This window comes from Oncorhynchus nerka, linkage group LG7 (genome assembly GCF_034236695.1).
Source record: "Oncorhynchus nerka isolate Pitt River linkage group LG7, Oner_Uvic_2.0, whole genome shotgun sequence".
Taxonomy (NCBI): Eukaryota; Metazoa; Chordata; class Actinopteri; order Salmoniformes; family Salmonidae; genus Oncorhynchus; species Oncorhynchus nerka.
The window spans coordinates 18,393,112-18,407,657 of NC_088402.1; positions in this window are offsets into that span (position 1 = coordinate 18,393,112).

The window sequence follows — 14,546 nt, forward strand, 5'->3', positions numbered from 1 at the left end:
GACACTTCAATCTGCATGGTCAATGCAGCACATGGAGACACTTCTGTTCAATCTGCATGGTCAATGCAGCACATGGAGACACTTCAATCTGCATGGTCAATGCAGCACATGGAGACACTTCAATCTGCATGGTCAATGCAGCACATGGAGACACTTCAATCTGCATGGTCAATGCAGCACATGGAGACACTTCTGTTCAATCTGCATGGTCAATGCAGCACATGGAGACACTTCAATCTGCATGGTCAATGCAGCACATGGAGACACTTCAATCTGCATGGTCAATGCAGCACATGGAGACACTTCAATCTGCATGGTCAATGCAGCACATGGAGACACTTCAATCTGCATGGTCAATGTAGCACATGGAGACACTTCTGCTCAATCTGCATGGTCAATGCAGCACATGGAGACACTTCTGTTCAATCTGCATGGTCAATGCAGCACATGGAGACACTTATGTTCAATCTGCATGGTCAATGCAGCACATGGAGACACTTCAATCTGCATGGTCAATGCAGCACATGGAGACACTTCAATCTGCATGGTCAATGCAGCACATGGAGACATTTCAATCTGCATGGTCAATGTAGCACATGGAGACACATCTGCATGGTCAATCTGTTCAATCTGCATGGTCAATGCAGCACATGGAGACACTTCTGTTCAATCTGCATGGTCAATGCAGCACATGGAGACACTTATGTTCAATCTGCATGGTCAATGCAGCACATGGAGACACTTCTGTTCAATCTGCATGGTCAATGCAGCACATGGAGACACTTCTGTTCAATCTGCATGGTCAATGCAGCACATGGAGACACTTCTGTTCAATCTGCATGGTCAATGTAGCACATGGAGACACTTCTGTTCAATCTGCATGGTCAATGCAGCACATGGAGACACTTCTGTTCAATCTGCATGGTCAATGCAGCACATGGAGACACTTATGTTCAATCTGCATGGTCAATGCAGCACATAGAGCCACTTATGTTCAATCTGCATGGTCAATGCAGCACATGGAGACACTTCAATCTGCATGGTCAATGCAGCACATGGAGACACTTCAATCTGCATGGTCAATGCAGCACATGGAGATACCTCAATCTGCATGGTCAATCTGCAGCACATGTAGCACATGGAGACCTCAATCTGCATGGTCAATGCAGCACATGGAGACACTTCAATCTGCATGGTCAATGCAGCACATGGAGACACTTCAATCTGCATGGTCAATGCAGCACATGGAGACACTTCAATCTGCATGGTCAATGCAGCACATGGAGACACTTCAATCTGCATGGTCAATGCAGCACATGGAGACACTTCAATCTGCATGGTCAATGCAGCACATGGAAACACTTCAATCTGCATGGTCAATGTAGCACATGGAGACACTTCTGCTCAATCTGCATGGTCAATGCAGCACATGGAGACACTTATGTTCAATCTGCATGGTCAATGCAGCACATGGAGACACTTCAATCTGCATGGTCAATGCAGCACATGGAGCATCTGCATGGTCAATGAGCACATGGAGACACTTCAATCTGCATGGTCAATGCAGCACATGGAGACACTTCAATCTGCATGGTCAATGCAGCACATGGAGACACTTCACATGGTCAATGCAGCACATGGAACACTTCAATCTGCATGGTCAATGCAGCACATGGTCAATGCAGCACTTCAATCTGCATGGTCAATGCAGCACATGGAGACACTTCAATCTGCATGGTCAATGCAGCACATGGAACACTTCAATCTGCATGGTCAATGCAGCACATGGAGACACTTCAATCTGCATGGTCAATGCAGCACATGGAGACACTTCAATCTGCATGGTCAATGCAGCACATGGAGACACTTCAATCTGCATGGTCAATGCAGCACATGGAGACACTTCAATCTGCATGGTCAATGCAGCACATGGAGACACTTCAATCTGCATGGTCAATGCAGCACATGGAGACACTTCAATCTGCATGGTCAATGCAGCACATGGAGACACTTCAATCTGCACATGGAGACACTTCAATCTCATGTTCAATGCAGCACATGGAGACACTTCAATCTGCATGGTCAATGCAGCACATGGAGACACTTCAATCTGCATTCAATCTGCATGGTCAATGCAGCACATGGAGACACTTCAATCTGCATGGTCAATGCAGCACATGGAGACACTTCAATCTGCATGAGACACTTCTGTTCAATCTGCATGGTCAATGCAGCACATGGAGACACTTCAATCTGCATGGTCAATGCAGCACATGGAGACACTTCAATCTGCATGGTCAATGCAGCACATGGAAACACTTCAATCTGCATGGTCAATGCAGCACATGGAACACTTCTGCATGGTCAATCTGCACATGGAGACACTTCAATGTCAAGCACATGGAGACACTTCAATCTGCATGGTCAATCTGTTCAATCTGCATGGTCAATGCAGCACATGGAGACACTTATGTTCAATCTGCATGGTCAATGCAGCACATGGAGACACTTCAATCTGCATGGTCAATGCAGCACATGGAGACACTTCAATCTGCATGGTCAATGCAGCACATGGAGACACTTCAATCTGCATGGTCAATGCAGCACATGGAGACACTTCAATCTGCATGGTCAATGCAGCACATGGAGACACTTCAATCTGCATGGTCAATGCAGCACATGGAGACACTTCAATCTGCATGGTCAATGCAGCACATGGAACACTTCAATCTGCATGGTCAATGCAGCACATGGAGACACTTCACTTCTGTTCAATCTGCATGGTCAATGCAGCACATGGAGACACTTCAATCTGCATGGTCAATGCAGCACATGGAACACTTCAATCTGCATGGTCAATGCAGCACATGGAGACACTTCAATCTGCATGGTCAATCTGCACATGGGTCAATCTGCAGTCAATGCACATGGAGACACTTCTGGTTCAATCTGCATGGTCAATGCAGCACATGGAACACTTCAATCTGCATGGTCAATGCAGCACATGGAGACACCATCTGCTTGCAGCACATGTTCAATCTGCATGGTCAATGCAGCACATGGAGACACTTCTGTTCAATCTGCATGGTCAATGCAGCACATGGAGACACTTCTGCTCAATCTGCATAGTCAATGCAGCACATGGAGACACTTCAATCTGCATGGTCAATGCAGCACATGGAGACACTTCAATCTGCATGGTCAATGCAGCACATGGAGACACTTCAATCTGCATGGTCAATGCAGCACATGGAGACACTTCAATCTGCATGGTCAATGCAGCACATGGAGACACTTCAATCTGCATGGTCAATGCAGCACATGGAGACACTTCAATCTGCATGGTCAATGCAGCACATGGAGACACTTCTGTTCAATCTGCATGGTCAATGCAGCACATGGAACACTTCAATCTGCATGGTCAATGCAGCACATGGAACACTTCAATCTGCATGGTCAATGCAGCACATGGAGACACTTCAATCTGCATGGTCAATGCAGCACATGGAGACACTTCAATCTGCATGGTCAATGCAGCACATGGAGACACTTCAATCTGCATGGTCAATGCAGCACATGGAGACACTTCAATCTGCATGGTCAATGCAGCACATGGAACACTTCTGTTCAATCTGCAATCTGCATGGTCAATGCAGCACATGGACACTTTGTTCAATCTGCATGGTCAATTGGAGACACTGTTCAATCTGCATGGTCAATGCAGCACATGGAGACACTTATGTTCAATCTGCATGGTCAATGCAGCACATGGAGACACTTCAATCTGCATGGTCAATGCAGCACATGGAGACACTTCAATCTGCATGGTCAATGCAGCACATGGAACACTTCTCTCAATCTGCATGGTCAATGCAGCACATGGAGACACTTCACTTCTGTTCAATCTGCATGGTCAATGCAGCACATGGAGACACTTCAATCTGCATGGTCAATGCAGCACATGGAGACACTTCAATCTGCATGGTCAATGCAGCACATGGAGACACTTCAATCTGCATGGTCAATGCAGCACATGGAGACACTTCAATCTGCATGGTCAATGCAGCACATGGAGACACTTCAATCTGCATGGTCAATGCAGCACATGGAGACACTTCAATCTGCATGGTCAATGCAGCACATGGAGACACTTCAATCTGCATGGTCAATGCAGCACATGGAGACACTTCTGTTCAATCTGCATGGTCAATGCAGCTGCATGGTCAATGGCACATGGAGACACTTCAATCTGCATGGTCAATGCAGCACATGGAGACACTTCTGTTCAATCTGCATGGTCAATGCAGCACATGGAGACACTTCAATCTGCATGGTCAATGCAGCACATGGAGACACTTCAATCTGCATGGTCAATGCAGCACACAGAGACACTTCAATCTGCATGGTCAATGCAGCACATGGAGACACTTCAATCTGCATGGTCAATGCAGCACATGGAGACACTTCAATCTGCATGGTCAATGCAGCACATGGAGACACTTCTGCTCAATCTGCATGGTCAATGCAGCACATGGAGACACTTATGTTCAATCTGCATGGTCAATGCAGCACATGGAGACACTTCAATCTGCGTGGTCAATGCAGCACATGGAGTTCAATCTGCATGGTCAATGCAGCACATGGAGACACTTCAATCTGCATGGTCAATGCAGCACATGGAGACACTTCAATCTGCATGGTCAATGCAGCACATGGAACACTTTGTTCAATCTGCATGGTCAATGCAGCACATGGAGACACTTCAATCTGCATGGTCAATGCAGCACATGGAGACACTTCAATCTGCATGGTCAATGCAGCACTTCTGTTCAATCTGCATGGTCAATGCAGCACATGGAGACACTTCAATCTGCATGGTCAATGCAGCACATGGAGACACTTCAATCTGCATGGTCAATGCAGCACATGGAACACTTCAATCTGCATGGTCAATGCAGCACATGGAGACACTTCAATCTGCATGGTCAATGCAGCACATGGAGACACTTCTTCAATCTGCATGGTCAATGCAGCACATGGAGACACTGCATGGTTCTGTTCAATCTGCATGGTCAATGCAGCACATGGAGACACTCAATCTGCATTCAATCTGGAGACACTTCAATCTCAATGCAGCACATGGAGACACTTCAATCTGCATGGTCAATGCAGCATGGTTCAATCTGCATGGTCAATGCAGCACATGGAGACACTTCAATCTGCATGGTCAATGCAGCACATGGAGACACTTCAATCTGCATGGTCAATGCAGCACATGGAGACACTTCAATCTGCATGGTCAATGCAGCACATGGAGACACTTCAATCTGCATGGTCAATGCAGCACATGGAGAACACTTCAATCTGCATGGTCAATGCAGCACATGGAGACACTTCAATCTGCATGGTCAATGCAGCACATGGAACACTTCAATCTGCATGGTCAATGCAGCACATGGAGACACTTCTGTTCAATCTGCATGGTCAATGCAGCACATGCAGAGACACTTCTGTTCAATCTGCATGGTCTGCACATGGAGACAGTCAATGGTCAATGCAGCACATGGGACCTAATCTGCATGGTCAATTATGTTCAATCTGCATGGTCAATGCAGCACATGGAGACACTTCAATCTGCATGGTCAATGCAGCACATGAGACACTTCAATCTGCATGGTCAATGCAGCACATGGAACACTTCAATCTGCATGGTCAATGCAGCACATGGAGACACTTCTGTTCAATCTGCATGGTCAATGCAGCACATGGAGACACTTCTGTTCAATCTGCATGGTCAATGCAGCACATGGAGACACTTCAATCTGCATGGTCAATGCAGCACATGGAGACACTTCAATCTGCATGGTCAATGCAGCACATGGAGACACTTCAATCTGCATGGTCAATGCAGCACATGGAACACTTCTGTTCAATCTGCATGGTCAATGCAGCACATGGAGACACACTTCAATCTGCATGGTCAATGCAGCACATGGAGACACTTCAATCTGCATGGTCAATGCAGCACATGGAGACACTTCAATCTGCATGGTCAATGCAGCACATGGAGACACTTCAATCTGCATGGTCAATGCAGCACATGGAGACACTTCAATCTGCATGGTCAATGCAGCACATGGAGACACTTCTTCTCAATCTGCATGGTCAATGCAGCACATGGAGACACTTCAATCTGCATGGTCAATGCAGCACATGGAACACTTCAATCTGCATGGTCAATGCAGCACATGGAGACACTTCAATCTGCATGGTCAATGCAGCACATGGAGACACTTCAATCTGCATGGTCAATGCAGCAATGGAGACACTTCAATCTGCATGGTCAATGCAGCACATGGAGAACACTTCAATCTGCATGGTCAATGCAGCACATGGAGAACACTTCTGTTCAATCTGCATGGTCAATGCAGCACATGGACACTTCAACATGGTCAACTTCAATCTGCATGGTCAATGCAGCACATGGAGACACTTCAATCTGCATGGTCAATGCAGCACATGGAACACTTCAATCTGCATGGTCAATGCAGCACATGGAGACACTTCAATCTGCATGGTCAATGCAGCACATGGAGACACTTCAATCTGCATGGTCAATGCAGCACATGGAGACACTTCTGTTCAATCTGCATGGTCAATGCAGCACATGGATGGAACACTTATGTTCAATCTGCATGGTCAATGCAGCACATGGAGACACTTTATGTTCAATCTGCATGGTCAATGCAGCACATGGAGACACTTCAATCTGCATGGTCAATGCAGCACATGGAGACACTTCATCTTCAATCTGCATGGTCAATGCAGCACATGGAACACTTCAATCTGCATGGTCAATGCAGCACATGGAGACACTTCTGTTCAATCTGCATGGTCAATGCAGCACATGGAGACACTTCAATCTGCATGGTCAATGCAGCACATGGAGACACTTCAATCTGCATGGTCAATGCAGCACATGGAGACACTTCAATCTGCATGGTCAATGCAGCACATGGAGACACTTCAATCTGCATGGTCAATGCAGCACATGGAGACACTTCAATCTGCGTGGTCAATGCAGCACATGGAGACACTTCAATCTGCATGGTCAATGCAGCACATGGAGACACTTCTGTTCAATCTGCATGGTCAATGCAGCACATGGAGACACTTCTGTTCAATCTGCATAGTCAATGCAGCACATGGAACACTTATGTTCAATCTGCATGGTGCAGCAATGCATCTGCACATGGCACATGGAGACACTTCAATCTGCATGGTCAATGCAGCACATGGAACACTTCAATCTGCATGGTCAATGCAGCACATGGAACACTTCAATCTGCATGGTCAATGCAGCACATGGAACACTTCAATCTGCATGGTCAATGCAGCACATGGAGACACTTCAATCTGCATGGTCAATGCAGCACATGGAAACACTTCAATCTGCATGGTCAATGCAGCACATGGAGACACTTCAATCTGCATGGTCAATGCAGCACATGGAACACTTCTTCAATCTGCATGGTCAATGCAGCACATGGAGACACTTATGTTCAATCTGCATGGTCAATGCAGCACATGGACACACTTCTGTTCAATCTGCATGGTCAATGCAGCACATGGATGGTCAATGCACATTATGTTCAATCTGCATGGTCAATGCAGCACATGGAGACACTTCAATCTGCATGGTCAATGCAGCACATGGAGACACTTCAATCTGCATGGTCAATGCAGCACATGGAGACACTTCAATCTGCATGGTCAATGCAGCACATGGGACACTTCAATCTGCATGGTCAATGCAGCACATGGAGACACTTCAATCTGCATGGTCAATGCAGCACATGGAGCACACTTCAATCTGCATGGTCAATGCAGCACATGGAACACTTCAATCTGCATGGTCAATGCAGCACATGGAGACACTTCAATCTGCATGGTCAATGCAGCACATGGAGACACTTCTGTTCAATCTGCATGGTCAATGCAGCACATGGAGACACTTATGTTCTTCAATCTGCATGGAGACACTTCAATCTGCAATGCAGCACATGGAGACACTTCAATCTGCATGGTCAATGCAGCACATGGAGACACTTCAATCTGCATGGTCAATGCAGCACATGGAGACACTTCAATCTGCATGGTCAATGCAGCACATGGAGACACTTCAATCTGCATGGTCAATGCAGCACATGGAGACACTTCAATCTGCATGGTCAATGCAGCACATGGAGACACTTCAATCTGCATGGTCAATGCAGCACATGGAGACACTTCTGTTCAATCTGCATGGTCAATGCAGCACATGGAGACACTTCTGTTCAATCTGCATAGTCAATGCAGCACATGGAGACACTTATGTTCAATCTGCATGGTCAATGCAGCACATGGAGACACTTCAATCTGCATGGTCAATGCAGCACATGGAGACACTTCAATCTGCATGGTCAATGCAAGCACATGGAACACTTCAATCTGCATGGTCAATGCAGCACATGGAGACACTTCTGTTCAATCTGCATGGTCAATGCAGCACATGGAGACACTTCAATCTGCATGGTCAATGCAGCACATGGAGACACTTCAATCTGCATGGTCAATGCAGCACATGGAGACACTTCAATCTGCATGGTCAATGCAGCACATGGAGACACTTCAATCTGCATGGTCAATGCAGCACATGGAACACTTCTGTTCAATCTGCATGGTCAATGCAGCACATGGAACACTTATGTTCAATCTGCATGGTCAATGCAGCACATGGAGACACTTCAATCTGCATGGTCAATGCAGCACATGGAACACTTCAATCTGCATGGTCAATGCAGCACATGGAACACTTCAATCTGCATGGTCAATGCAGCACATGGAGACACTTCATGGTTCAATCTGCATGGTCAATGCAGCACATGGAGACACTTCAATCTGCATGGTCAATGCAGCACATGGAGACACTTCAATCTGCATGGTCAATGCAGCACATGGAGAACACTTCAATCTGCATGGTCAATGCAGCACATGGAGACACTTCAATCTGCATGGTCAATGCAGCACATGGAAACACTTCAATCTGCATGGTCAATGTAGCACATGGAACACTTCAATCTGCATGGTCAATGCAGCACATGGAACACTTCAATCTGCATGGTCAATGCAGCACATGCAGAACACTTCAATCTGCATGGTCAATGCAGCACATGGAGACACTTCAATCTGCATGGTCAATGCAGCACATGGAACACTTCTGTTCAATCTGCATAGTCAATGCAGCACATGGAGACACTTATGTTCAATCTGCATGGTCAATGCAGCACATGGAGAACACTTCAATCTGCATGGTCAATGCAAGCACATGGAGACACTTCAATCTGCATGGTCAATGCAGCACATGGAACACTTCAATCTGCATGGTCAATGCAGCACATGGAACACTTCTGTTCAATCTGCATGCAGTCAATGCAGCACATGGAACACTTCAATCTGCATGGTCAATGCAGCACATGGAGACACTTCAATCTGCATGGTCAATGCAGCACACAGACACTTCAATCTGCATGGTCAATGCAGCACATGAACACTTCAATCTGCATGGTCAATGCAGCACATGGAGAACACTTCAATCTGCATGGTCAATGCAGCACATGGAACACTTCTTCTCAATCTGCATGGTCAATGCAGCACATGGAGAAACACTTCCGTCTGCATGGTTATGTTCAATCTGCATGGTCAATGCAGCACATGGAACACTTATGTTCAATCTGCATGGTCAATGCAGCACATGGAACACTTCAATCTGCATGGTCAATGCAGCACATGGAACACTTCAATCTGCATGGTCAATGCAGCACATGGAACACTTCAATCTGCATGGTCAATGCAGCACATGGAACTTCACTTCTGTTCAATCTGCATGGTCAATGCAGCACATGGAACACTTCAATCTGCATGGTCAATGCAGCACATGGCACAACACTTCAATCTGCATGGTCAATGCAGCATGGAACATGGTCAAACACTTCAATCTGCATGGTCAATGCAGCACATGGAGACACTTCAATCTGCATGGTCAATGCAGCACATGGAACACTTCAATCTGCGTGGTCAATGCAGCACATGGAACACTTCAATCTGCATGGTCAATGCAGCACATGGAACACTTCTGTTCAATCTGCATGGTCAATGCAGCACATGGAACACTTCTGTTCAATCTGCATAGTCAATGCAGCACATGGAACACTTATGTTCAATCTGCATGGTCAATGCAGCACATGGAACACTTCTTCAATCTGCATGGTCAATGCAGCACATGGAACACTTCAATCTGCATGGTCAATGCAGCACATGGAACACTTCAATCTGCATAGTCCAATGCAGCACATGGAACACTTCAATCTGCATGGTCAATGCAGCACATGGAACACTTCAATCTGCATGGTCAATGCAGCACATGGAGACACTTCAATCTGCATGGTCAATGCAGCACATGGGAGACACTTCAATCTGCATGGTCAATGCAGCACATGGAACACTTCTGTTCAATCTGCATGGTCAATGCAGCACATGGAGACACTTCTGTTCAATCTGCATAGTCAATGCAGCACATGGAGACACTTATGTTCAATCTGCATGGTCAATGCAGCACATGGAGACACTTCAATCTGCATGGTCAATGCAGCACATGGAGACACTTCAATCTGCATGGTCAATGCAGCACATGGAACACTTCTGTTCAATCTGCATGGTCAATGCAGCACATGGAGACACTTCAATCACATGGTCAATCTGAACTTCAATCTGCATGGTCAATGCAGCACATGGAAGACACTTCAATCTGCATGGTCAATGCAGCACATGGAGACACTTCTGTTCAATCTGCATGGTCAATGCAGCACATGGAACACTTCAATCTGCATGGTCAATGCAGCACATGGAAGACACTTCAATCTGCATGGTCAATGCAGCACATGGAACACTTCAATCTGCTTCAATGCAGCACATGGAACACTTCAATCTGCATGGTCAATGCATACAGAACACTTCAATCTCGTGGTCAATGCGGCACATGGAACACTTCAATCTGCATGGTCAATGCAGCACATGGAACACTTCTGTTCAATCTGCATGGTCAATGCAGCACATGGGAACACTTCTGTTCAATCTGCATAGTCAATGCGGCACATGGAACACTTATGTTCAATCTGCATGGTCAATGCAGCACATGGAGACACTTCAATCTGCATGGCCAATGCAGCACATGGAACACTTCAATCTGCATGGTCAATGCAGCACATGGAGAACACTTCAATCTGCATGGTCAATGCAGCATGGAACACTTCTGTTCAATCTGCATGGTCAATGCAGCACATGGAACACTTCAATCTGCATGGTCAATGCAGCACACAGAACACTTCAATCTGCATGGTCAATGCAGCACAGAACACTTCAATCTGCATGGTCAATGCAGCACATGGAAACACTTCAATCTGCATGGTCAATGCAGCACATGGAACACTTCTGCTCAATCTGCATGGTCAATGCAGCACATGGAGACACTTATGTTCAATCTGCATGGTCAATGCAGCACATGGAGACACTTATGTTCAATCTGCATGGTCAATGCAGCACATGGAACACTTCAATCTGCATGGTCAATGCAGCACATGGAGACACTTCAATCTGCATGGTCAATGCAGCACATGGAGACACTTCAATCTGCATGGTCAATGCAGCACACATGGAACACTTCAATCTGCATGGTCAATGCAGCACATGCAGAGAACACTTCAATCTGCATGGTCAATGCAGCACATGGAACACTTCAATCTGCATGGTCAATGCAGCACATGGAGACACTTCTGTTCAATCTGCATGGTCAATGCAATCTGCACATGGATGGAACACTTCAATCTGCATGGTCAATGCAGCACATGGAACACTTCAATCTGCATGGTCAATGCAGCACATGGAGACACTTCAATCTGCATGGTCAATGCAATCTGCATGGTCAATGGAGACACTTCAATCTGCATGGTCAATGCAGCACATGGGCAGCACACTTCAATCTGCATGGTCAATGCAGCACATGGAGACACTTCAATCTGCAATGCAGTCAATGCATCTGCACAATGCAGAGAACACTTCTGTTCAATCTGCATGGTCAATGCAGCACATGGAGACACTTCTGTTCAATCTGCATAGTCAATGCAGCACATGGACACTTATGTTCAATCTGCATGGTCAATGCAGCACATGGAAGACACTTCAATCTGCATGGTCAATGCAGCACATGGAACACTTCAATCTGCATGGTCAATGCAGCACATGGAACACTTCAATCTGCATGGTCAATGCAGCACATGGAACACTTCAATCTGCATGGTCAATGCAGCACATGGAACACTTCAATCTGCATGGTCAATGTCAGCACATGGGGAACACTTCACTTCTTCTCAATCTGCATGGTCAATGCAGCACATGGAACACTTCTGTTCAATCTGCATGGTCAATGCAGCACATGGAACACTTCTGTTCAATCTGCATGGTCAATGCAGCACATGGAGACACTTCTGTTCAATCTGCATGGTCAATGCAGCACATGGAACACTTATGTTCAATCTGCATGGTCAATGCAGCACATGGAGAACACTTCAATCTGCATGGTCAATGCAGCACATGGAACACTTCAATCTGCATGGTCAATGCAGCATGGAACACTTCAATCTGCATGGTCAATGCAGCACATGGAACACTTCAATCTGCATGGTCAATGCAGCACATGGAACACTTCTGTTCAATCTGCATGGTCAATGCAGCACATGGATGGAACACTTCAATCTGCATGGTCAATGCAGCACATGGAACACTTCAATCTGCATGGTCAATGCAGCACATGGAGAACACTTCTTCTCAATCTGCATGGTCAATGCAGCACATGGGAAGAACACTTCTGTTCAATCTGCATAGTCAATGCAGCACATGGAGACACTTCTGTTCAATCTGCATATTCAATGCAGCACATGGAGAACACTTCAATCTGCATGGTCAATGCAGCACATGGAACACTTCAATCTGCATGGTCAATGCAGCACATGGAGACACTTCAATCTGCATGGTCAATGCAGCACATGGAACACTTCAATCTGCATGGTCAATGCAGCACATGGAACACTTCAATCTGCATGGTCAATGCAGCACATGGAGACACTTCTGTTCAATCTGCATGGTCAATGCAGCACATGGAGACACTTCTGTTCAATCTGCATAGTCAATGCAGCACATGGAACACTTCTGTTCAACACTTATCAATCTGCATGGTCAATGCAGCACATGGAGACACTTCAATCTGCATGGTCAATGCAGCACATGGAACACTTCAATCTGCATGGTCAATGCAGCACATGGAACACTTCAATCTGCATGGTCAATGCAGCACATGGAACACTTCTTTCAATCTGCATGGTCAATGCAGCACATGGAGACACACTTCTGTTCAATCTGCATGGTCAATGCAGCACATGGAACACTTCTTCAATCTGCATGGTCAATGCAGCACATGGAACACTTCAATCTGCATGGTCAATGCAGCACACGGAAGACACTTCAATCTGCATGGTCAATGCAGCACATGGTCAATGCAACACTTCAATCTGCATGGTCAATGCAGCACATGGAGACACTTCAATCTGCATGGTCAATGCAGCACATGGAACACTTCTTCTCAATCTGCATGGTCAATGCAGCACATGGAGAACACTTCTGTTCAATCTGCATGGTCAATGCAGCACATGGAACACTTCTGTTCAATCTGCATAGTCAATGCAGCACATGGAGACACTTATGTTCAATCTGCATGGTCAATGCAGCACATGGAGAACACTTCAATCTGCATGGTCAATGCAGCACATGGAGACACTTCAATCTGCATGGTCAATGCAGCACATGGAACACTTCAATCTGCATGGTCAATGCAGCACATGGAGACACTTCTGTTCAATCTGCATGGTCAATGCAGCACATGGAACACTTCAATCTGCATGGTCAATGCAGCACTGGAAGACACTTCAATCTGCATGGTCAATGCAGCACATGGAGACACTTCAATCTGCATGGTCAATGCAGCAATGCAGCATGGAACACTTCTTTCAATATGCATGGTCAATGCAGCACATGGAGACACTTCTTCTCAATCTGCATGGTCAATGCAGCACATGGAACACTTCTGTTCAATCTGCATAGTCAATGCAGCACATGGAGACACTTCTGTTCAATCTGCATGGTCAATGCAGCACATGGAGACACTTATGTTCAATCTGCATGGTCAATGCAGCAATGCATGGAGAACACTTCTGTTCAATCTGCATGGTCAATGCAGCACATGGAGACACTTCTTCTCAATCTGCATGGTCAATGCAGCACATGGAGACACTTCTGTTCAATCTGCATGGTCAATGCAGCACATGGAGACACTTCTGTTCAATCTGCATGGTCAATGCAGCACATGGAGTTCAACACTTCAATCTGCATGGTCAATG